At 43.2% G+C, this 24,860-nt stretch overlaps 1 non-coding gene and 1 pseudogene across 1 annotated transcript; one reads left to right on the plus strand and one right to left on the minus strand.

Annotated features, from left to right (window-relative positions):
• Positions 1-962: 962 nt before the first annotated feature.
• LOC100445614 (obg-like ATPase 1) lies at positions 963-3,595 on the minus strand (annotated as a pseudogene).
• Positions 3,596-5,612: 2,017 nt separating this feature from the next.
• LOC112136021 (U1 spliceosomal RNA) lies at positions 5,613-5,776 on the plus strand. The gene has a single exon (XR_002917230.1). It is a non-coding gene; the product is annotated as a U1 spliceosomal RNA (small nuclear RNA).
• The last annotated feature ends 19,084 nt before the right edge of the window (positions 5,777-24,860 follow it).

Here is a 24,860-nt window from a genome sequence, read left to right on the forward strand (position 1 = left end):
CAGCACTTTGGGAAGCCGAGGTGAGCGGATCACTTGAGGCCAGAAGTTTGAGACCAGCCTGGCCAACATGGCAAATCCCCATCTCTACTAAAAATACAAAAATTAGCTGGGTGTGGTGGCACGCACCTGTAATCCCAGCTACTCTGGAGGCAGAGGTTTCAGTGAGTCAAGATCACACCACTGCGCCCCAGCCTGGGCAACAGAGCGAGACTCCATCTCAAACAAACAAATAAAGAGGGGTTTCAAAGCTGGACATGGTGGCTCATACCTGTAATCCCAGCACTTTAGGAGGCCAAAGCGGGAGGATCATTTGAGGCCAGGACAACATAGCAAGGCCTTCTCTACAAAACATTTTTTAAAAAATTAGCCAGGCATAGTGACACTCACCTGTATTCTCAGCTACTTGGGAGGCTGAGGTGGGAGGAGGGTCACCTAAGTCTGGGAGTGGTCCTAGGCTACAGTGACCTATAATCATGCCATTTCACTCCAATCTGGGTGACAAAGTGAGACCCTGTTTCAAAAATTAAAAATTAAAATAACTTGTTTGTAGAAGATTCCCATCTCCCCGTTATTTGTCCCTTCAGTTTTCAGAATTTTTTTCTCTTTTTTTTTTTTGGATGGAGTCTCGCTCTGTCGCCAGGCTGGAGTGCAGTGGTGTGATCTCGGCACACTTCAACCTCTGCCTCCCAGGTTCAAGAGATTCTCCTGCCTCAGCCTCCCGAGTAGCTGGGATTACAGGCACATGCCACCACGCCCAGCTAATTTTTGTATTTTTATTAGAGACGGGGCTTCACCATGTTGGCCAGGATGGTCTCAATCTCCTGACCTCGTGATCCACCCGCCTCGGCCTCCCAAAGTGCTGGGGTTACAGGCGTGAGCCACCATGCCCAGCCAGAAATTTTAATTTTAAAAAGTCATAGGCCTTTTGGAAGTTGTACATTCGTCTAAGCAATAACTAAAATTTATTTCTTCTTTGGTTGTTGAGGTGTACTAAATTTGAAGAAAACAACATCTCCACTTTCCACAGTATAATTTCTGCTTTGTTGTCTGTACTTTGCAGCAGGACTCACTGCATTTTCAGAAACTTCCTCTTTAAAATTTTCATATTTCATTACGTCAGCCATACTGAATTCCTTTTCAAAATCTGTTTGAATCTGTTCCACGGCCTGAGGAGCCTCCGTCTCTTTGCAGATGGTCTACGTATGTACTTCATCTGGGCCTGCAGTGAAAAAGTGTTCTAGTAGGAGTACTGCAAAACCAGCCTTAATGAACTTTAGCAAAGTACTCTGTGTCATGTTCACTTTCAGATACTGTCTCTCTCAGTACTCAGTTCTTGCAACATGTGTTCCAAGGCCCCACTCAAAGTAATGACCAATACACCGGAGTCACACTTGTCCACCAACTCTTTATTTTTATCAAACATTCATTTTTCTTTCTAATGCAGACTTTTTCATAAAGATTAATCAAGTACACCACTGGTTTAGAAGTAAAAAATAAATATTTAAAAATACAATCTCTTTGTCCCAATCACGATAGAAACAATGATTTTTCCTTTGATCTATAACCCAGGATTTAACTGCAAATTGTATCATGTTTGGGACTCCTGATGGTTAATACTGAGTGGCAGCTTGATTGGATTGAGGGATACAAAGTATTAATCCTGGGTGTGTCTGTGTGGGGCATTGCCAAAAGAGATTAACATTTGAGTCAGTGGGCTGGGGAAGGCAGATCCACCCTTAATCGGGTGGGCACCATCTAATCAGCCCCCAGAGAATATAAAGCAGGCAGAAAAACATGAAGAGGAAAGACGGGCCTAGCCTACCACCCTACATCTTTCTTTTCCTTTTTTTTTTTTTTTTTTTTTTTGAGATGGAGTCTCACTCTTGCTCAGGCTGGAATACAGTGGTGCGACCTCGGCTCACAATCTTTATCTCCTGGGTTCAGGTGATTCTCCTGCCTCAGCCTCCCGAGTAGCTGGGATTACAGGCATGTGCCACCACACCTAGCTAATTTTTGTATTTTTGGTAGAAACATTGTTTCACTATGTTGGCCAGACTGGTCTCGAACTCCTGACCTCAAGTGATCCACCCGCCTCAGCCTCCCAAAGTGCTGGGATTACAGGCATGAACCACCACACCTGGCCCACCCTACATCTTTCTCCCGTGCTGGATGCTTCCTGCCCTCAAACATCAGACTCCAAGTTCTTCAGTTTAGGGACTCAGACTGGTTTTCCTTGCTCCTCAGCTTGCAGACAACCTATTGTGGGACCCTGTGATTGTGTAAGTTAATACTTAATAAACTACCATATATATATATACTATTAGTTCTGTCCCTCTAAGAGAACCCTGACTAATATAGGGGTTTTTGTTTCTTTGAAGACAGGGTCTCATTCTGATTGCCCAGGCTGGAGTGCAATGGTGCAATCTCGACTCACTGGAGCCTCGAGTTCCCAGGCTCAGGTGATTCTCCCATCTCAGCTCCCCAAGTAGCTGGGATTACAAGTGTGTGCCCCCACACCTGGCTAATTTTTTGTATTTCTTTTTTCGGTAGAGACAGAGTTTCGCTATGTTGCCTAGGCTGGTCTCAAACTCTTGGACTCAAGCAATCCGCCCGCCTCCGCTGCTCACAGTGCCGGGATTACAACTGTGAGCCACCGCGCCTGGCTTCAGGTTTTAGTTTTTTATCTCCTTCACTAGTTTTCACTAAACTAGAAAAAGGCCACCTTTTCTAGTTTATCTTTAATGGGCCCAATTATCCAATTATTTCCTCATATTTAAGCCCTTCGTGTATTAGTTTTTTTTTTTTTTTTTTTTTTTTTTGAGACAGAGTCTCATTCTGTTGCCCAGGCTGGAGTGCAGCGGCATGATCTCGGCTCACTGCAACCTCCACCTCCCAGGTTCAAGTGATTCTCCCAACTCAGCCTCCCAAGTAGCTGGGATTAAAGGCACCTGCCACCACGTAAGACTAATTTTTGTGTTTTTAGTAGAAACGGAGTTTCATCATGTTGGCCAGGCTGGTCTCAAACTCCTGACCTCAGGTAACCCACCTGCCTCAGCCTCCCAAAGTGCTGGGATTACAGGCGTGAGCCACCATGCCCGGCCTCATGTATTACTTCTATATCTCAAACAGGATCCATACTTTCTTTAACATGCATGATACCATCATCTTTGGAAGCAAGTGTTAGAGGGAAGATTCCATCTTAGGCACTGATTTGAGATAAAAAAGCATTTCCACGGCCGAAATCAACTCCTCTCGCAAAGCCAGCAATATTCACTACATCTAGAAAGGCAGGAATTTTGCATGCTAGTTTGTGGTCCTGACAAAGAAAGTCAAACCTTTCATCTGGCACAGGTACTCTCCTCTCGTTAGAATCAATAGTTTAGAATAGGAAGTTTACTGCTGAAGTCTGACTACTGGTTAATACAGTGAAGATGGCAGGTTTCCAAACATTTGGCAATCCAGCAACACTAATTTTCAGTGAGATTCCAAATCTTCCAATAATTGGGAGTGGTTTAATTCCATCACCTCCCTTTTTGGGGGTCATCATCCTTGGGGTGAGCGATGACATGGGGTCTCAGTGTCAGCAAGGGACAGGTCCTGCTGGCAGCCAGAGGTAGAGAGGAAGGAAGAGAGAGCAGGCCTGGACCCTCTGCTAAGTGGCATGCTGAGCAATAGTCTATTTTAGGTCAATTTTTGTTCTTTAATTTTTTTCAAGATAATTTCTTTTCTTTACTTTTCTTTTTTTTTGAAACAGAGTCTTGCTCTGTTGCCCAGGCTGGAGTAAGTGGTGCAAACTTGGCTCACTGCAACCTCCACCTCCTAGGTTCAAGCAATTCTCCTGCCTCAGCCTCTCTAGTAGTTGGGACTACAGGCATGCGCCACCACGCCCAGCTAATTTTTGTATTTTTAGTAGAGATGGGGTTTCACCATGTTGGCCAGGCTGGTCTCAAACTCCTGACCTCAGGTGATCCGCCCACCTTGGCCTCCCAAAGTGTGGGATTACAGGCGTGAGCCACCGAGCCCAGCCAAGAGAATTTCTAAGACTAGCCATGACATGATTATGTGTCTTTCTTTTAATTTACTCTCATAAATACAAATAAGGCAATTATTTAGAATGAGAAATCTCTATAATCTTTTTTTTTTTAATTGAGGGGTCTTTCTGATTTCAGGGATCCATTTTTTGGCCACTGATTAGAATTGCCAATGTTGCATTTATTACAATAGTGACTCAATTCAATAGTCTCTTCATGGAAAGCCCATGATGTAATTTTCCAGGTTTAGAAAAAGAGGTGTTTCCTAGAGAGCAGTATAAAAGGCAGTCCCAAAGATCTCCACCCAAAAGTTCACTCCCAGGAGTGGGCTGAGATAACAAAGACTCTTGTTGCCACAGACAGTTAAGAATGGTGTTTCTGCATACGGTTCCTTCAGTAACCCACAAATTTGTGGGGGGTGGGGGGCTGGCAGTCACAGACTCATTAATCTGTGACACTCAGTAGGCCCTCCTGGGATTGGATCTTCTCTGGATTAATTTGGCAACAGGGGTTGAAACAAACAAAAAAATCCCTTATGTGCCAGCCGTGGTGGCTCATGCCTGTAATCCCAGCACTTTGGGAGGCCGAGGTGGGTGGATCACTTGAGGCCAGGAATTCAAGACCAGCCTGGCCAAAATGGTGAAACCCCATCTCTAGTAAAAATACAAAAATTAGCCAGGTGTGTTCGCTTGCACCTGTAGTCCCAGCTACTTGGGAGGCTGAGGTGGGAGAACGTCTACCCAGGAGGCAGAGGTTGTAGTGAGCCAAGATCAAGCCATCACACTCCAGCCTGGGCAACTCTGTTTCAACAACAACAACAACAAAAAATTCCCTTAAGGATGGAACTTATTATTAAGACAAACTCTACTGACAGCTTGACACATTCAGAACAAAAAGTATGTTGCTTAAAATCTTACATGTCTTGGGTTCCCAGCCATTTTCAGACTGGCAACCTGACATGGCCTGAAAGTCACAGCCCCTCAGATGGCAGAAACTAAGAGAAAGTGCTCCCACTCGGTCACACATCAAGCTCTCAAGGACACAGAACAAGATGAGAGGGGAACTTCACTGGGCTTATATTTTGGGGACCCACAGCAAAATTTATGTGCCAGTCTGATCAGAACCACAAAACTGACCAGTCTGCAGGGTCAGCTTCAATAATGGGCTTCTGTGGTACCTCTCTTTATGACACAGCAACACAGAAAGACAAAGACATAGGAAAAAACTATTTCTTGGAGGAAAGAGATCAAACAATATGAATATTCATACCAAAAAGTACACCAGAGTGGCTATACTCAAGATTTAGTCACACAAATTCTTTTCTCCCATTAGACTTTGCAGAGGAAAAAGGGACAAACAGTGATTTTTACCATCTGCCTGACCGAATTCCACAGAAAGAGAAGCTGCAAGCCTGACCGAGAAATTCTTAGCCTTCTTCTGGCTTGTCATGTACTGGGTTCCCTTCACTGTGGCTTCCAGAAGAGTGGAGCTTTGGTATTCTGTTCATACTGCCAAAAGTGTAGGAGCCAATGGGAAACTTCCCCTTTGCCCACTGAAGTTTCACTGAAAAACCAACTCACAATACTTACCTGGCAGGAGAGATACCATGATCACAAAGGGGATTTTTCCAGGGCGAGGCTTCTCATTTGCACTCCGGATATGCTGACTCCTGCAATTTCCCCAAACGTGGGAAACTCAAGTAAACAATTTGTGGCAGTGGGGAACTGCATTTGCACTCTTCCCTGATGTTTTTCATTCCAAAAAGCAGGTCACTTGTTTTTGCAAATATATAATACATTTGTTTGTTTGTTTGTTTGTTTGAGATGGAGTCTCACTCCAGGCTGGAGTACAGTGGCACGATCTCAGCTCACTGCAACCTCTGCCTCCTGGGTTCAAGCGATTCCCCTGCCTCAGCCCAAGTAGCTGGGATTACATGCGCCTGCCACCACGCCCGGGTAATTTTTGTATTTTTAGTAGAGACGGGGTTTCACCATGTTGGCCAGGCTGATCTCGAACTCCTGACCTCAGGTGATCCGCCTGCCTCAGCCTCCCAAAGTGCTGGGATTACAGGCGTGAACCACCGCACCTGGCCATAATTTTTAAGAAAAAAATATATAAAAAGAAGAAAAAGAAAAATCATCTCACGAAAGGCAGACTAATTGGGGAAAAGCATACAAATTTATTAATGTGCACACGGGGGAAAACCACAGAATGATTACCCCACCCCCAATGTGGTGCAGAAGCTTGTATACCATCTTCAAGTTACAGAAAGAATGGTGTCTTTGAGCATGGCCAAAAACGGACTATGGTGGTAAATCAGGTTATAGTGGCAAAACAGGTCATGGGAGGGAGAGAAGAGGAGGCCTGGCTAGCAAGAGTGGTCTTGTTCTGCAAATGAAACCTCACAGGTAGCAGCCCTCAAAGAGGAATGATCGTAAATGTTTCCTTCAGACCTTTAAAGATTTCAAACTCTCAGTTAATCGTCTCTGGATCTGGACAAGGGAAGAGGTGGCTGCATCGATACAGATTCTCTACAGATGCAAATCTCCCCAACAAAAGACAGCTTTGCAGAGCTACTTCTATTTTCTGGCTCTCTGACAGCCATCTCAACATATGTTAAATAAATATATTTTGGGGTAAAATATTTTTATTTGTTTCAGTGTTCTCCACCAAAAAGAGTTAAGCCAAGAAAGAGGAAAATATGAGGGCCAGGAAATGAGATTCTACCCATGAGATGGGTGAAGATCATTGCTACAATGTGGCAAAGGGAGATTCCAGGATATCAACTATGTAGCAGGCCCAGTTCTGAGGCCTCAGCAGCCAGTCCCAACTAAAAGACATAGAGGTAGGCCCCAGAGGGATGTCACCAAGGAGAAACAATGGAATCAACAGATTATCTAGGCAGTCACTCCAAATCTATTCTAGAATCTTCGAGTTCTGGTGGGCTGCCTGTAAAAAGGAAACAAAAAGAAAGAAAAGAAAAAAAAAAAGATTATCTAAGGATTCTAGGAAAATGGCAGAGTGGGAAGCACTGGGAATCTGTCTCGCCACCTACACAATAATTGCACTGGCAGAATCTGTCTGGTGTGAACTATTTTGAAACTCTAGAGTCTATTGAATGCTTGCAAATTCCAGGGCAGGGCTTGGACTGTAAATTGCAGCTACTTTCAGTCAATTTCAGCTCTCTTAGCACAGTAAATTTTTTCAGCCCTTAGCCACCCATTCCTCACACCTCAGCTGCAGGCAGCTGTGCCTGTGTTCCTGGAGCAGCTTGCCACAGTTTGCAGAGCCAGCGTAGACAAAAAAGGACCTTACTTTCCAAATATTGGTTATCTATGCTCTCATAATTGATTGCTGCTTCTGGTCACATAACTACAGAAAAAGAGTTGGGTGCCCTTGTTTTTTTACTTCCTTCCCACTCCCCCTTAAATCCTTTAAAGCCAGCACCCTTTCCTCTTACCACACTTCATTTTTCTCTTTTTCCCCTTTTGGACTCCAGTCATTAAAGACTTGGACATTCAAAAACAACTACATATGTGGGGAAAAATTAGAAAATGACCATGCATGCACAGAGAAAATCTCAGAAAAGACCTGAGAAGGAAGACCCTAAGTTCACATCTCAGGCCAATCCTCAGAACAGACACAGCCTACAATAATTAAAAAATTAAAAAGTTGGCCGGGCGCAGTGGCTTATGCCTGTAATCCCAGCACTCTGGGAGGCTGAGGCGGGCGGATCACGAGGTCAGGAGATCAAGACCATCCTGGCTAACACAGTGAAACTCCGTCTCTACCAAAAAAAAAAAAAAAAAGGCAGGCTGGGCGTGGTGGCTCACGCCTGTAATCTCAGAACTTTGGGAGTCTGAGGTAGATGGGTCACAAGGTCAGGAGTTCAAGATCAGCCTGGCCAAGATGGTGAAACCCCATCTGTACTAAAAATACAAAAAAAATTAGCCTAGCGTGGTGGCGGGCGCCTGTAATCCCAGCTACTCGGGAGGCTGACTCAGAGAATTGCTTGAACCCGGGAGGTGGAGGTTGCAGTGAGCCGAGATCACACCACTGCACTCCAGTCTGGGTGACAGAGCAAGACTCCATCTCAAAAATAAAATAAAACAAAAAAGTGATCAACAAAAATAATATCTAAAAACAGCAAACTCTCAGGGAGGGGAGAGCATCTAATTTCCAGAGTTACCACATTATTAGATTCAAATGTCTAATTTTCAGTGAAAAATCAGAAAATATACAAAAAAGAAAGGGCCCAAAGGAAAACCATAAATCAATAGGAGCTGTCCCAGAAAAAGACATGATGACAGATAAACTAGACAAAGACTTTAAAACAACTATCATTAAGATACTCAAAGAACTAAAGGAAGATATGGACAAAGTGAAGAAAATGAGGCATAAACTAAATGGAAATATCAATGAAGGGATGGAAAATTTTAAAAGAAACCAAAAAGAAGTTCTGGAGCTAAAATTACAATAACTGAAGTGAAAATTTAACTAAAAGGCAGTTTGAACAGGCAGAAAAAAGAATTAGGGAACTTGAATAAAAGACAAAGCAAATTATCAGGTCTGAGGAACAGAAAGGAAAATGATTGAAGAAAACTGAACAGAGCCTAAGGAACCTGTGGGACACCATCAAGCAGACCAATATACACATTGTGGGAATCCCAGAAGGAGAAAAGAAAGCGAAAGGGACAGAGAATATTTAAAAAAAAATAGCTGAAATCTTTCCAAATTTGATTTAAAACACATGAATTTGAACACCCAAGAAGCTCAAAAACTCTAAGTAACATGAACTTGAAGAGATCTACATGACAAATATTATAATCAAACTGTCCAAAGACAAAGAAAGATGCCAAAAGTAATAAGAGAGAAGTGACTCATGACATACAAGGGAACTTCAGTAAGATCATGAACAGATTTCTCATCAGAAACTTTAGAGGCCAGAAGGCAGTTGCCAGATATATTCAAAGGAAAAAAAAAGTTCAACCAATAATTCTATATCCAGCAAAACTAAGCTTCAAAAGTGAGGGAAAAATTAAGATATTCTCAAAAAACAAAGCTGGAAAAGTGAGGGATAAATTAAAATATTCTCAAATAACAAAGCTCAGGCTGGGCACGGTGGCTCACACCTGTAATACCAGCACTTTGGGAGGCCAAGGCAGGTGGATCACGAGGTCAGGAGATCGAGACCATCCTGGCCAACATGGTGAAACCCCGTCTCTACTAAAAATACAAAAAAAATAAGCTGGGCGTGGTGGTGGGCACCTGTAGTCCCAGCTACTCGGGAGGCTGAGGCAGGAGAATGGCATGAACCCGGGAGGCGGAGCTTGCAGTGAGCCAAGATCGCGCCACTGCACTACAGCCTGGGCGACAGAGCAAGACTCCGTCTCAGAAAAAAAAAAAAAAACAAAGCTAAGAGAGTTCATTACCATTAGACCTGCCCTGCCAGAAATGTCCAAGGGAGTCCTACAGGGTGAAATAAAACAACACTAGACAGTCACTTGAAGCTGTATGAAGAAACAAAGATCTCAATAAAAGTAAATACATGGGGCCGGGCGCGGTGGCTCATGCTTGTAATCCCAGCACTTTGGAAGGCCGAGGCTGGCAGATCACGAGGTCAGGAGATCGAGACCACGGTGAAACCCTGTCTCTACTGAAAATACAAAAAATTAGCCGGGCGTGGTGGCGGGCACCTGTAGTCCCAGCTACTCGGAGAGGCTGAGGCAGGAGAATGGCGTGAACCCGGGAGGCGGAGGTTGCAGTGAGGCGCGATTGCGCCACTGCACTCCAGCCTGGGCGACAGAGTGAGACTCTGTCTCAATTAAAAAAAAAAAAAAAAAAAAAAAGTATATACATGGGGACAGGCACAGTGGCTCATGCCTGTGATCCCAGCACTTTGGGAGGCCAAGGTGGGTGAATCACTTGAGGTCAGGAGTTCGAGACCAGCCTGGCCAACATGACAAAACCCCACCTCTACTAAAAATACAAAATTTAGCTGGGCATGGTGGCATGCACCTGTAATCGCAGCTACTTGGGAGGCTGAGGCAGGAGAATCACTTGAATCTGGGAGGTGGAGGTTGCAATGAGCCGAGATTGCGCCACTGCACTGGAGCCTGGGCAACAGAGTGAGACTCTGTCTCAAAAAAAAAAAAGTAAAATACATGGGCAATTATAAAAGATAGCATTGTAACAATGGTTTGTAACTACTTTTTCCTTAATACACGATTTAAAAGACAAACACATTTTTTTTTTACATGTGCATGTGTTTCATTATTTAATTATTAAACCTTTAAGAAGAATTATTGTGAAATGCCAAAATTTGGTTCATACCTAAGATTTTCTGTTTCCCTTGAAAACATTCAAACAAGTACCCAAATAGCAAGGAAAAGAAGCTTTCACTTACTTTTACTTAATGGAGTCTAAGAAGATAAGCTCCACCTTCACCAATAAAAATGACAATAAAAACAATGCTACAATGATTGTAGCTGGAGATACAATCAAGGCACTGTTTTTTTCTGTTTGTTTTTTAATTTTTTATTATTATTATTATTATACTTTAGGTTTTATGGTACATGTGCGCAATGTGCAGGTAAGTTACATATGTATACACGTGCCATGCTGGTGCGCTGCACCCACTAACTCGTCATCTAGCATTAGGTATATGTCCCAGTGCTATCCCTCCCCCCTCCCCCCACCCCACAACAGTCCCCGAAGTGTGATGTTCCCCTTCCTGTGTCCATGTGTTCTCATTGTTCAATTCCCACCTATGAGTGAGAATATGCAGTGTTTGGTTTTTTGTCCTTGCGATAGTTTACTGAGAATGATGATTTCCAATTTCATCCATGTCCCTACAAAGGACATGAACTCATCATTTTTTATGGCTGCATAGTATTCCGTGGTGTATATGTGCCACATTTTCTTAATCCAGTCTATCATTGTTGGACATTTGGGTTGGTTCCAAGTCTTTGCTATTGTGAATAATGCCGCAATAAACATACGTGTGCATGTGTCTTTATAGCAGCATGATTTATAGTCCTTTGGGTATATACCCAGTAATGGGATGGCTGGGTCGAATGGAATTTCTAGTTCTAGATCCCTGAGGAATCGCCACACTGACTTCCACAAGGGTTGAACTAGTTTACAGTCCAACCAACAGTGTAAAAGTGTTCCTATTTCTCCACATCCTCTCCAGCACCTGTTGTTTCCTGACTTTTTAATGATTGCCATTCTAACTGGTGTGAGATGGTATCTCATTGTGGTTTTGATTTGCATTTCTCTGATGGCCAGTGATGGTGAGCATTTTTTCATGTGTTTTTTGGCTGCATAAATGTCTTCTTTTGAGAAGTGTCTGTTCATGTCCTTTGCCCACTTTTTGATGGGGTTGTTTGTTTTTTTCTTGTAAATTTGTTGGAGTTCATTGTAGATTCTGGATATTAGCCCTTTGTCAGATGAGTAGGTTGCGAAAATTTTCTCCCATTTTGTAGGTTGCCTGTTCACTCTGATGGTAGTTTCCTTTGCTGTGCAGAAGCTCTTTAGTTTAATTAGATCCCATTTGTCAATTTTGGCTTTTGTTGCCATTGCTTTTGGTGTTTTAGACATGAAGTCCTTGCCCATGCCTATGTCCTGAATGGTAATGCCTAGGTTTTCTTCTAGGGTTTTTATGGTTTTAGGTCTAACATTTAAGTCTTTAATCCATCTTGAATTGATTTTTGTATAAGGTGTAAGGAAGGGATCCAGTTTCAGCTTTCTACATATGGCTAGCCAGTTTTCCCAGCACCATTTATTAAATAGGGAATCCTTTCCCCATGTCTTGTTTTTCTCAGGTTAAGACAAACACATTTTTAAAAAACAACTATTAGTCTAAAAGATAGTATTATTGTAACCTTAGTTTGTAAATCCACATTTTGTTTTCTACATCATTTCAGAGAGTAATGCATTTTAAAGAATTATTAATTTATGTTGTGGGGCATATAATGTATAAAGATGTAATTCTGGCCGGGAATGGTGGCTCATGCCTGTAATCCCAGCATTTTGGGAGGCCAAGGAGGGGGGATAACTTGAGCCCAGGAGTTCAAGACCAGCCTGGGCAACATGGTGAAACCCTGTCTCTACTAAAAATACAAAAATTAGGCCGGGCATGGTGGCTCACGCCTGTAATCCCAGCACTTTGGGAGGCCAAGGTGGGCGAATCACTTGATGTCAGGAGTTCGAGACCAGCCTTTGCCAACATGGTGAAACCCTGTCTCTAATAAAAAAGTACAAAAAAATTAGCTGGGCATGGTGGCGAGCACCTGTAATCCCAGCTACTTGGGAGGCTGAGGCAGGAGAATCACTTGAACCCAGGATCCGGAGGTTGCAGTGAGCCGAGATCCTGCCACTGCAGCCTAGGCAACAGAGTGAGACTCTGTCTCAAAAACAAAACAACAACAACAAAAAAACAAAAATTAGGCCAGATGCAGTGGCTCACGCTTGTAATCTCAGCATTTTGGGAGGCTGAGGCAGGCAGATCACCTGAGGTCAGGAGTTTGAGACCAGCCTGACCAACATGACAAAACACCGTCTCTACTAAAAATACAAAAATTAGCTGAGCGTGGTGGCATGCGCCTGTAATCCCAGCTATTCACGAGACTGGTGGCTAAGGCACGAGACTCGCTTGAATCGGGAGGCGGAGGTTCCAGTGAGCCGAGATTGTGCCACTGCACTCTAGCCTGGGCAACAGAGTGAGAGTAGGTCTCCAAAAAAACAAACAAACAAACAAACAAAAAAATTAGCCAGGTGTGGTGGCGGGCGCCTATAATCCCAGCTACTCAGGAGGCTGAGGGAGGAGAATCACTTGAACCTGGGAGGTGGAGGCTGCAGTGTGCGGAGATTGCACCACTGCACTCCAGCTTGGGTGACAGAGGGAGACTGGGTCTCCAGAAAAAAAAAAAAAGTAAAAAAAAAAAAAAAAGATGTAATTCTGTGACATCAACAACTAAAAGGGGTGGGGATAGAGCTATAAAGGAGCAGAGTTGCCAGGCACAGTGGCTCACGCCTTTAATCCCAGCACTTTGGGAGGCTGAGGCAAGAGGATTGCTTGAGCTCAGGAATTCAAGACCATCTCGGGCAACATTGCAAGACCTCATTGCTGGGCACAGTGGCTCATGCCTGTAATCCCAGCACTTTGGGAGGCTGAGGCAGGCAGATCACAAGGTCAGGAGTTCAAGGCCAGCCTGACCAATATGGTGAAACCCCGTTTCTACTAAAAATACAAAAATTAGCTGGGCGTGGTGGCCTGCACCCGTAGTCCCTGCTATTCGGGAGGCTGAGACAGGAGAATCGCTATAACCCGGGAGGCGGAGGTTGCAGTGAGCCGAGATTGTACCACTGCACTCCAGCCTGGGTGACAGAGTGAGACTCCGTCAAAAAACAAAAAACTTTAGAATGTGAAATATCATCCCCATGGAAACCACAAAAAAATAGCTATAGAATGTACATGAAAGGAAAGGAGAAAGGAACTTAAACATTTCACTACCAAGAAATCAACCAAACACAATTCTAAATAGAAGACAATACTGCCCAGTCTGGGCCTAATTAGGAGAAAGAAACCACACAGTAATTTGAACAAAAAAAGTTTAATATACCAAATGGCAGAAAAGAAACTGTGATGCCACACCCTCAGGACTTGCTGGAAGTCTGCCCTGTAATGTGTCAGGGAAAACTATTCATGAGAAGATGCCTCACCTTTTGCTACAAAACCATCCAAGAAGTGGAATGCCATGGAAACTACTGAGCTCTGGGCACTGCTTGCCACCATGCACTGCAGGAGCCAGGCACCAGAGAAGCCTTGCAAAATGCAGGAGCACATCAGAACCAGGAAACAAAAGACGTTCCTCCTATAATGTCTCTGCAGTGCTCTCTTCTGATAAAGCTTCAGTGCCTACTGGCAAAGGAAAACTACTCAAAGGACCCCCATTCATTTCTTTTTCTTTTTCTTTTTTTTTTTTTTTGAGATGGAGTCTCGCCCTGCCGCCCAGGCTGGAGTGCAATGATGTGATCTCGGCTCACTGCAACCTCTGCCTCCCAGCTAAGCGATTCTCCTGCCTCAGCCTCCTGAGTAGCTGGGATTACAGGCGCACACCACCATGCCTGGCTAATTTTTTGTATCTTTAGTAGAGATGGGGTTTCATCATGTTGGCCAGGCTGGCCTTGAACTCCTGACCTCGTGATCCACTCACCTCGGCCTCCCAAAGTGCTGGGATTACAGGCTTGAGCCACTGCTCCCTGCCAAACCCCCATTCATTTTTACAGAGAAGGCCAAAAGTGTGAATTTGGAGCTAAGAGACAAAAAAAATCAATAACCAGCACAATCATCTTGGGGTTGACCTCTGTATTATCTTTTCCCTTGATAATTAGTCATATTTTCCTGCTTTATGTGTGTGTTGAAGACTTTTGGATTGTGTCCTAGACATTGTGAATGTCATGTTATACAGGCTCTGTTTGTTATATTCTTCTTAAGAGTGTTGATGTTTCTTTCTTTTCATTTATTTATTTATTTATTTATTTATTTATTGAGATGGAGTCTCGCTCTGTTGCCAGGCTGGAGTGCAGTGGCACGATCTCAGCTCACTGAAATCTCCACCTCCCAGGTTCAAGTGATTCTCCTGCCTCAGCCTACCGACTAGCTGGGATTACAGGCGCATGCCACCACACCCAGCTAATTTTTTTGTATTTTTAGTAGAGAGGGAGTTTCACCATGTTGGCCAGGATGGTCTCGATCTCCTGACCTCATGATCTACCCGCCTCGGCCTCCCAAAGTGCTGTGATTACAGGCGTGAGCCACCACACCTGGCCAGAGTGTTGATGTTTCTGTTGGAGTAAAAAATAGGTTCTCTCTCACCTATGGTGGTGGGTGGTAGCTCGGATCTCAGGGTAAAACTTTAAGGCTGAAATTATTTTAGCCTTAACTGCCAGCTTCTCTCAGATCAGCCAGAGACTTAGACAGTATTTATAAGCAGATTTGGGGGCCCCCATTTCCTGGTTTTCTTCTTTCTGGCATTGCCTCCTCACTTTCCCATGACTGTGTGTGCCCTGAGCTCTGAACTCTGATTCTTTAGGCCAGACAGATGGTGGGTTTTTCATCAAAGTTTTAGCTGTCTCATTTCACACCATGATGTGGTATGCCCTTAGTCTAAAAACATGCAAATGGGAAACTCACCCTGGACCAAGTCCTTCATCCAACTTCCAACACTCCTCCTAAATATGCCTGCTTTGGCTAACTCTCCAGAGCCTTCAGGTCGTTGTTTTGTTTTGTGTCCTTAGTTTATGTTGTTATCTGCAGAAAGGTAGGGCTGTTAGAAATTTACTTCACTATTCTGGAAGAAGAAACCACTATACCTGTGCTATTTTTATTAGTAAAGTAATTGCCTATTAAGAAGTAAGTTATAAACATCAATATATAGTGGGTCATAACAGAGCTAGGCAAAGCTATCAATTAAGGAAATAGAACAGTCCCCAGGATAGAACAAGACGAAAAAGAAAAACTAAGCCCATCAAAGTAGTTCTGTAAGCCATGGAAGCATCAAAAAGCAGAGCCACAGGCCGGGCGCGTTGGCTCACACCTGTAATCCCAGCACTTTGGGAGGCCAAGGCAGGCAGATCACCTGAGGTCAGGAGTTCAAGACCAGCCTGGCCGACATGGCAAAACCCCATTTCTACTAAAAGTACAAAAATTAGCCGGAAGTGGTGGCGGGTAGCTGTAATCCCAGCTACTCAGGAGGCTGAGGCCGGAGAATCGCTTGAACCTGGGAAGCAGAGGTTGCAGTGAGCCGAGATTGCGCCACTGCACTACAGCCTGGGCGACAAGAGCAGGACTCCATCTCAAAAAAAAAAAAAAAAAAACAGGCCAGGTGTGGTGGCTCATGCCTGTAATCCCAAGACTTTGGGAGACCGAGGCGGATGGATCACCTGAGGTCAGGAGTTCAAGGCCAACCTGACCAACATGGCGAAACCCCATCTCTACTAAAAATAAAAAAATTAGCCGGGCATGGTGGTGGGCGCCTGTAACCCCAGCTACTTGACAGGCTGAGACATGAGAATAGCTTGAACCCAGGAGGCAGAGGTTGCAATGAGCCAAGATCATGCCACTGCACTCCAGCCTGGGCAACAGAGTGAGACTCCGTCTCAAAAAAAAAAAGAAGCAAACACTGGTAGTGACCGTTCAAGAATGGTATTTGGGAGAATAAATCTTGGCAATGGACTTGAGTATTCAGGACACTTGACTAAGCCATCCCAACTGTGGAAGTAAATGCATCACACAATGGCAAGCCTGATGTCTTCAATCTTTCTAGCAGTATAACTCACTCCCTGTATTAGTCCATTTTGCATTGCTGTAATGGACTACCTGAGACTGGGTAATTTATAAAGAAAGGAGGTTAATTTGACTCACGGCCCTGCAGGCAGTACAAATATGGCCGCACCAGTGAGGTCTTCCGAAGCTTTTACTCATGGCAGAAGGTGACGGGAGCAGTCGTGTCACATGGCGAGAGAGGAAGCAAGAGAGATTCCAGGCTCTTTTAAATAACTAGCTTTTGTGTGAGCTAATAGAGTGAGAACTCATTCATTACCAAGGGGAGGGCACCAAGCCATTCATGAGGGATCTGCCCGCATGACCCAAACACCCACCTCCAACCTCCAACATTGAAGGTCACATTTCAACATGAGATTTGGAGGGGACACACATCTAAACCAGGTCACTCCCCTAGTCCCAATTTCCATGCTGTGATAAGTTGAAAAATGTTCCCGGAAAAAAGATCTTAACTTCCTAATCCCACAACCTGTAAAGAATGCCTTACATGGCAAAAAAAAAAAAGGTGGGCGGGGGTGTCTTCCCAGATGTGATTAAATTCAGGATCTTCGGATTATATTACTCTAGATTATGTGGGTGGGCCCCAAATACAATCACCTGTATCCTCATGAGAGAGAGAGAGATTCCACACACAAACAGAGGAGAAGACAATGTGAAGATAAAGGCAGGGATTGGAGTGATGCTGTCACAAGCCAAGAAATGCTGGCAACTACCAGAAGCTGGAAAAGGCAAGGATTAGATTCTCCCCTATAGCCCCTGGGGAGGGAGAGTGCAGCCTTGTCAACAACTTGATTTTTCTTTCCTTTTTTTTTTTTTTTTCTGAGATAGAGTTTCACTCTTGTTGCCCAGGCTGGAGTGCAATGGTGCAAACTTGGCTCACTGCAACCTCTACCTCCTGGATTCAAATGAGTCTCCTGCCTCAGCCTCCCAAGTAACTGGGATTACAGGCATGTACCACACACCCAGCTAATTTTGTATTTTTAGTAGAGATGGGATTTCACCATGTTGGTCAGGCTGGTCTCGAACTCCTGACCTCAGGTGATACACCGGCCTCCCAAAGTGCTGGGATTACAGGTGTGAGCCACTGCGCCTGGCTTTTTTTTCTTTTTTTGAGACAGGGTCTCGCTCTGCCACCCAGGCTGGAGTGCTGTGGCACAATCATAGCTCACTGCAGCCTCCACCCCCTGGGCTCAATCAATCCTCCTAACTCACCCTCCCTAGTACTAGTAGCTCCCTAGTAGCTGGGACTACAGGCATGCACCACCATGCCTGGCCGACACCTTTACTTTGATCCAGTGATGCTGATTTTGGACTTCTAGCCTCTAGTACTTTGAGAGAATACATTTCTGCTATTTTAAGCCACCAAGTTGTGGTAATTTGTTATAGCAGTCACAGGAAACTAATATGCATACTCACCAAGTAACCTTCTGAATATAATTTGGTGAACCAAGGAGCAATAATTTTGTGGGCAGTGAGAGTGCTGGTTGTGCTGACTCAAATGTTCTATTCCTCATGGTAGGTTTGGTTTGTATAAATTGATAAACTGACATTCTAATTTATATGTTCTAGTTTATAAATCAGCCTTGTAAGCTTGACTAATATGAGTCTATCCTCAAGAATTGGATCTACTATCTGTGCTGACAAAACCAGATGTCTGTAGGGATATTGGCAAGATCCAGACCATGGTCAACACATCAGGAAAAGAAATACTATTTTGTTGAGGTATCTTGAGAAGTACATATCTGGTTTCTCCTCATTTTCCATGATCTTACCATCAGTTCTCTATTTCAAAACTTCATCAATAATAACTAACTTTAGGCTGGGCATGATGGCTCATGCCTGTAACTCCAATACTTTGGGAAGCCCAGGCAGGAGGACCACCTGAAGCCAGAAGTTCACAACCAGCCTGGGCAATATAGCAAGACCCTGTCTCTACAAATAAAATTTAAAAATCAGCCAGGCATTGTGGTGCATGCCCGTAGTCATAGCTATTTGGGTGGCTGAGGTGAGAGGATTGCTTGAGCCCAGTAGGTGGAAGTTGCAGTGAGCTGAGATCGTGCCACGGCACTCCAGCCCAGGAGACAGAGCGAGACTCTGTCTCAAAAAGAAAAAAAAAAAAGAACTGAGATTTGAACCCAGGTATTCTGACAGCAAACCCTAGCGACTAGATTTGTTCAAAAAACAAACGTCTATATTATGTTTCATTATACACTAGGTACCAAGAATCATGGATTTAGAAATGGATAAGACTAGTCATTTCTATGGCCATGAGGAGCTCCTAACCTAGTAGGAATAAATAGGAATAATTCGCTGAATTTGCCTTTATATTTTAGTGTTTGAGGATTGTTACAGCCTGCACTTTATTATCTGAAACACTATTGTTAGATAAGGCATTGTTTTTACAACCCATTTAAAACAAGCTTGTCACTCAAGGAGAGGAACTCCAGGCAGAAGGAATTCATATCAGGTCAGGTGCTGTGGCTCACACCTGTAATCCCAGCACTTTGGGAGGAAGGCAGGTGGATCACTTGAGGTCAGGAGTTCGAGACCAGCCTGGCCAACATGGTGAAACCCCACATCTACCCAAAACACAAAAAACAGGTTGGGGGTGGTGGCTCACGCCTGTAATTCCAGAACTTTGGGAGGGCGAGGCGGGTGGATCGCCTGAGGTAAGGAGTTCAAAACCAGCCTGGCTAACATGGTGAAACCCCATTTCTACTAAAAATGCAAAAAATTATCCGGGCATGGTGGCACCCACCTGTAATCCCAGCTACTCGGGAGACTCAGGCAGGAGAATCTCTTGAACCCAGGAGGCGGAGGTTGCAGTGAGCTAAGTTCACACCATTGCATTCCAGTTTGGACAACAAGAGCAAAACTCCATCTCAAAACAACGACGACAACAACAACAAAATTAGTCGGGCGTGGTGGCGCGTGCCTGTAATCCCAGCTACTTGGGAGGCTGAGGCAGGAGGAGGAGGAGGTTGCAGTAAGCTGAGATCACGCCACTGCGCTCTACCTTAGGCGACAAGAACAAGATCCATCTCAAAAAAAAAATTATCCTTTTACAACATAGTTCTTTATTTTTTTTCTAATCTATCTTCAGATAGAATAGTGGGTTTGGGGGGTTTTTTTTTGGTGGCTATATGGCATTTTATTGTATATCATATTATATTTCACCAGTGGTCTGTTTGGGGACATTAAGATTGAATTCTTTATTTTTGTTTTGTTTTGTTTCATTTTGTTTTGTAAAACTACTCTTTAAAAATCCATATGACTAAATCTTTACACATCTCATTTTTTCCTTAGGAAAAATTCTTACAAGTATAATTACTGTGTCAAAGAAAATGTACCATCTTAGCTCTCTCGTTTTTAATTTTTTTCTTATTTTTTAATTGTGATAAAATATACATAACATAAAATGTACCATTTTAACCATCTTTTTGTTTGTGTGTGAGACTGGGTCTCACTCTGTCACCCAGGCTGGGTGCAGTGACATACTTGTAGCTCACTGCAGTCTTGATCTTCTGGGGTCAAGCATTCCTCTCACCCCAGCTTCCTGAGTAGCTAGGACTACAGGCATGCATCACCATGCCCAGCTGATTTTTTAATGTTTTTATAGAAATGGGTTCTTGCTATATTACCCAGGCTGGTCTCAAACTCCTGACCTCAAGCAATCCTCCTGCCTCAGCCTCCCAAAGTGCTGGGAAAACAGGCATGAGCCACCACACTTGGCCATTTTAACTGTATTTAAGTGTATAATGCAGTGGCATTAAGTACATTCACAATGTGTTATAACCATCACCACGATTTCTAGAACTTTTCAATTATCCCAAACAAAAACTCTATATCCATAAAGCAGTAACTCTCAATTCTCCCTCCCAGTCCCTGGCAACCGCTATTCTACTTATCTCTATGAATACATCTATTCTAAGTACCTCTTATAAGTAGAATCATACAATATTTTTCCTTTTCTGTCTGGTTTATTTCACTTAGCATAATATTTTTAAAGTTCATCCACGTTGAAGCAAGTTTCATAATTGTATTCCTTTTCATGGCTGAACAGTATTCCATCCTATGTATATACCACATTTTGTTTAACTATTCATCTGTTGATGGATAATTAACAGATGGGTTAACCAACTTGGGTTGTTTGTGCTTTTTGGCTATCGGCCTCTAATACTTTTAACAAACTGTCCATACAAGAAATTTGCACCACCAGAAATATGTGAATGTACTCATTTCCCTGAGTCTTACCGACAGTGGACTCTTTTTATTTATTTATTTTATTTATTTATTTTTGAGACAGAGTCTCATTCTGTCACACAAGCTGGAGTGCAGTGGCGTGACCTCGGCTCACTGCAACCTCTGTCCCCTGGGCTCAAGTGATCCTCCTGCCTCAGCCTCCCGAGTAGCTGGGATTACAGGTGTGTGCCGCCATGCCCGGCTAATTTTTTTGTATTTTTGGTAGAGACAGCGTTTTACCATGTTGGTCAGGCTGATCTCAAATTCCTGACCTCAAGTGATCCGCCTGCCTTGACCTCCAAAATGCTGGGATTACAGGTGTGAGCCACCATGCCCAGCCTCTTTTTATTTAAACAACATAATAGTAAAGTATATCTTATTGCTGTTTTACTTTTCCTTTCTAACAAAGACGGATTACATATATGGGAACAAAGATAACAATGTAAGTCTAAAGACAATAGAATGACACTTTTGAAGTATTAAAAAATGTGAACCTAAAATGTTATACCCAGTGAAAATGGAATTGTATATTTATGACCATGACAAAGTAACTGGTATCTGACTAACCCATCTACCATTTTAAAAACTTAAACTGTACAAAATATGTGAAACAACATTTTTCAGATGTTAGACAAAGGCAGCGTAGGATTATGATCCCTGAGAAAAGGAAAGAAAACAAATTGTGTAAGCCTTTCAATTATCCCAACTATCTGCCCAGAGAAACTTTCCAGACTGTAGCACAGGAATGGGAAACCCAAGCAGAGCACAGTAGTTTTGCTGAGTTGAAGGGTCAGAGATCAGAGTTCGGGGAGATTGAGGAGGTAGATATTATGGAAGAGAGTACAGGAAAGAAGGGAGCTATGCAAAGAAACAGCTCCACGTTGGCCTCCCAAAGTACTGGGATTACAAGTGTAAGCCACCACATGCAGCCATGAAAACCAATTATCAAAGCCAGGTGTGGTGGCTCAAGCCTATAATCCCAGCACTTTGGGAGGCCAAGGCAGGTGGATCACAAGGTCAGGAGTTCAAGACCAGCCTGGCCAAGATAGTGAAACCCCGTCTCTACTAAAAATACAAAAATTAGCTGGGCGTGGTGGTGTGTGCCTTGCAGTGAGCCAAAATCGCGCTACTGCGCTCTAGCCTGGGTGACAGAGGGATACTCCATCTCCAGAAAAAAAAAAAAAAAAAAAAAATTATCAAAAGGAAATCTGAAAAGAAGCCAGAGAAAAAGATAAGTTACATATAAGGAAGCAAGGATAAGAATAATCACCGACTTACTGGAAATAATGCAGGCCAGAAGACAATAGAATGACATATTCAAAGTGCTAAAAGAAAAAGATGTCAAGCTAGAATTCTGTATCCAGTTGAAGTAACAGTATACCCATCAAACACGAAAACATTTTTAGACAAACAAAAGTTGAAAATGTTATCATTTGCACTACAAGAAATTTTAAAGGAGTTCTGCAGATTGAAGAAAAATGATATTAAATGGTAACTGAGGCAGGGCGTGGTGGCTCACGCCGGTAATCCCAGCACTTTGAGAGGCCAAGGCGGGCGGATCACAAGGTCAGGAGCTCGATACCATCCTGGCTAACATGGTGAAACCCCATCTCTACTAAAAATACAAAAAAAAAAATTAGCCGGGCGTGGTGGCAGGCGCCTGTAGTCCCAGCTACTCGGGAGGCTAACGCAGGAGAATGGCGTGAACCCGGGAGGCGGAGTTTGCAGTGAGCCGAGATCACACCACTGCACTCCAGCCTGGGCAACAGAGCAAGACTCCGTCTCAAAAAAAAAAAAAAAAAAAAAGGTAACTGAGATCTACACACACAATAAAAGGCCATGCAGGAGTTAGAGACCAGCCTGAGCAACATAACAAGATTCTGTCCCTACAGAAAAAAAATTGTTTTAATTAGCCAGGTGTGGTCACATTGTGCCTATAGTCCTAGCTGCTCAGAAGGCTGAGGTGGGAAGATTGCTTGAGTACAAGGTTGCAGTGAGCTGTGATCGCACCACTTGCACTCCAACCTGGGTGACAGAGTGAGACCCTCTCAAAAAAGAAAAAGAAGGAAGAAAGAAGAAGAGGAAGGAAGAAGAAAGGGCATAGGAAATAGTAAACATGTATGTAAATATATTTTTAGACAAGTTGAATTTGAAGCATCAACACCAAAATAGGAGATATCTGATGGTTTTAGAGAGATGACTGGGCTAGAAAAAGATTGGGCATTATTAGCATAGAGGTAATTATTGAAATCACAGGAGTAAATAAAGACACCAAGGGAGACTTGAGTACAGCAGAAATGTGTGGATTTTCAGGATGTTAGAGAGATACTATTAATTTTTCCAGACTCAGCCTTGGCCTCCATGTCATCTCCTCTGGGAAGCCTTCCCTGAGCACCACCTCCCCATCCCCATCTTCATAGCTGACTTAAGAGTCCACTCTCAGCCGGGCACGGTGGCTCACACCTGTAATCACAGCACTTTGGGAGGCCAAAGTGGGCAGATCACTTGAGGTCAGGAGTTCAAGACCAGCCTGACCAACATGATGAAACCCCGTCTCTACTAAAAGTACAAAAATTAGCCAGGCGTGGTCGTGCACGCCTGTAATCCCAACTACTCAGGAGGCTGAGGCAGGAGAATCGCTTGAACCCGGGAGATGGAGATTGTAGTGAGCTGAGATCGTGCCACTGCACTCCAGCCTGGGCGACAAGAGCAAGACTCTGTCTCAAAAAAAGAGTCCACTCTCTGCTTCCATAGCACCCTGTGTATGTCCCTATTAGGTTATTTATCACATTGTATTGTGGTTGGGTATTTACCCGTGTTTCCCTTTAGTTTCTAGAAAGGAAAATTTATTCAACTTTCTATTCTTCTGGCCTATAGAATGCTCTTGAAAAATGTTTTTATTTTCAATATTTTCATTTATTCAAATTCTATGACTTGTTGCTTTCCCAAGGAAGAGATCCTTTAACATTTCCTTTTTCTCCTCCTCTCAGCCAATTATATTACCCCACAAAGCCAGTTGTTCATTTGGGGTATAACCCCTATCCCTTCCACTGCAATAGAACATCTTTAATCTCCAGGAGAGAATGGAATGCATTCCTGATCTTTAAGAGGTGGCAATATTGACCAAAAAATGTACCTTCTTCATCCTAGATTTTCTATCCTCCTCAATTTGTTCATCTAGGTTATATTTGGGAAGGAGAGGAAGATCTAGATACCCTCTCCTGAAATTCTTGGGAGCCTGGGGAGAAAAAATTATCTAACAAAATAAACCTATCTGCTACTCTGAAAAAATGCTGGTGTCTAGGGTCAAGGTAACTTGCAAACATTGGCTCCTCCTAGTACCACCTAGTGGACAATAATAAACTAACACATAGGTTCTGAGCCCATGAAAGTAAATGACCAGTCCTAAAATAACTCACTTCCAGATCCCTAGAATCTTGCTATTTGCACATTATGACAGAATCACATGCAAGGCAGAGAGCAAGATTAAATAAATAGCCTTAGAAATAGAAAAGACAGTCAGGGGATAATTTAATTTGCCATAAGCTACACGGGCCCATTGGGGAAGTAATTAAAATAATATCCTTTACCTCACACATCCCAAATATAGGAACCAGAAGAAGGAAAGGATGTGTGATACCTCAGCCCCTCACAATTGATTATATCAGTGGCTTTCAAATTTATTTTATATATATATAGTATTATGTACAGTTATGTGTTGCTTAGCAACAGGGATGTGTTCTGAGAAATGCATCATTAGGCCTTTTCGTCACTGTGCAAACATTATAGAGTGTACTTACATACTAGATAGTATAACCTCCTACACACCTAGGTTATATAGTATGGCCTATTGCTCTTAGGCTACAAACCCCTATGGCATGTACAAGCATCTACTGAATACTATAGGCAAATGTAACCCAATAGTAATTTATTTGTGTATCTAAACATGTAAACATAGAAAAGGTACAGAAAAATTAGGATATAAAAGGTAAAAAATGGTACACCATGAATGGAGCTTGCAGGACTAGAAGCTGCTCTGGGTGAGTCAGTGAGTGAATGTGAAGGCCTAGGACATTATTGTACACTGCTGTAGACTTTATTAAAGTATACTTGGCCTGCACTAAATTTATAAGAAAGTATTTTTCTTCAATAATAATTTAACCTTAGCTTACTATAAGTTTTTTTTTTTTTTTTTTTTTTTTTTTTGAGATGGAGTCTCACTGTGTCACCCAGTAGAG

This window comes from Pongo abelii, chromosome 10, assembly GCF_028885655.2.
Source record: "Pongo abelii isolate AG06213 chromosome 10, NHGRI_mPonAbe1-v2.0_pri, whole genome shotgun sequence".
Classification (NCBI taxonomy): Eukaryota; Metazoa; Chordata; class Mammalia; order Primates; family Hominidae; genus Pongo; species Pongo abelii.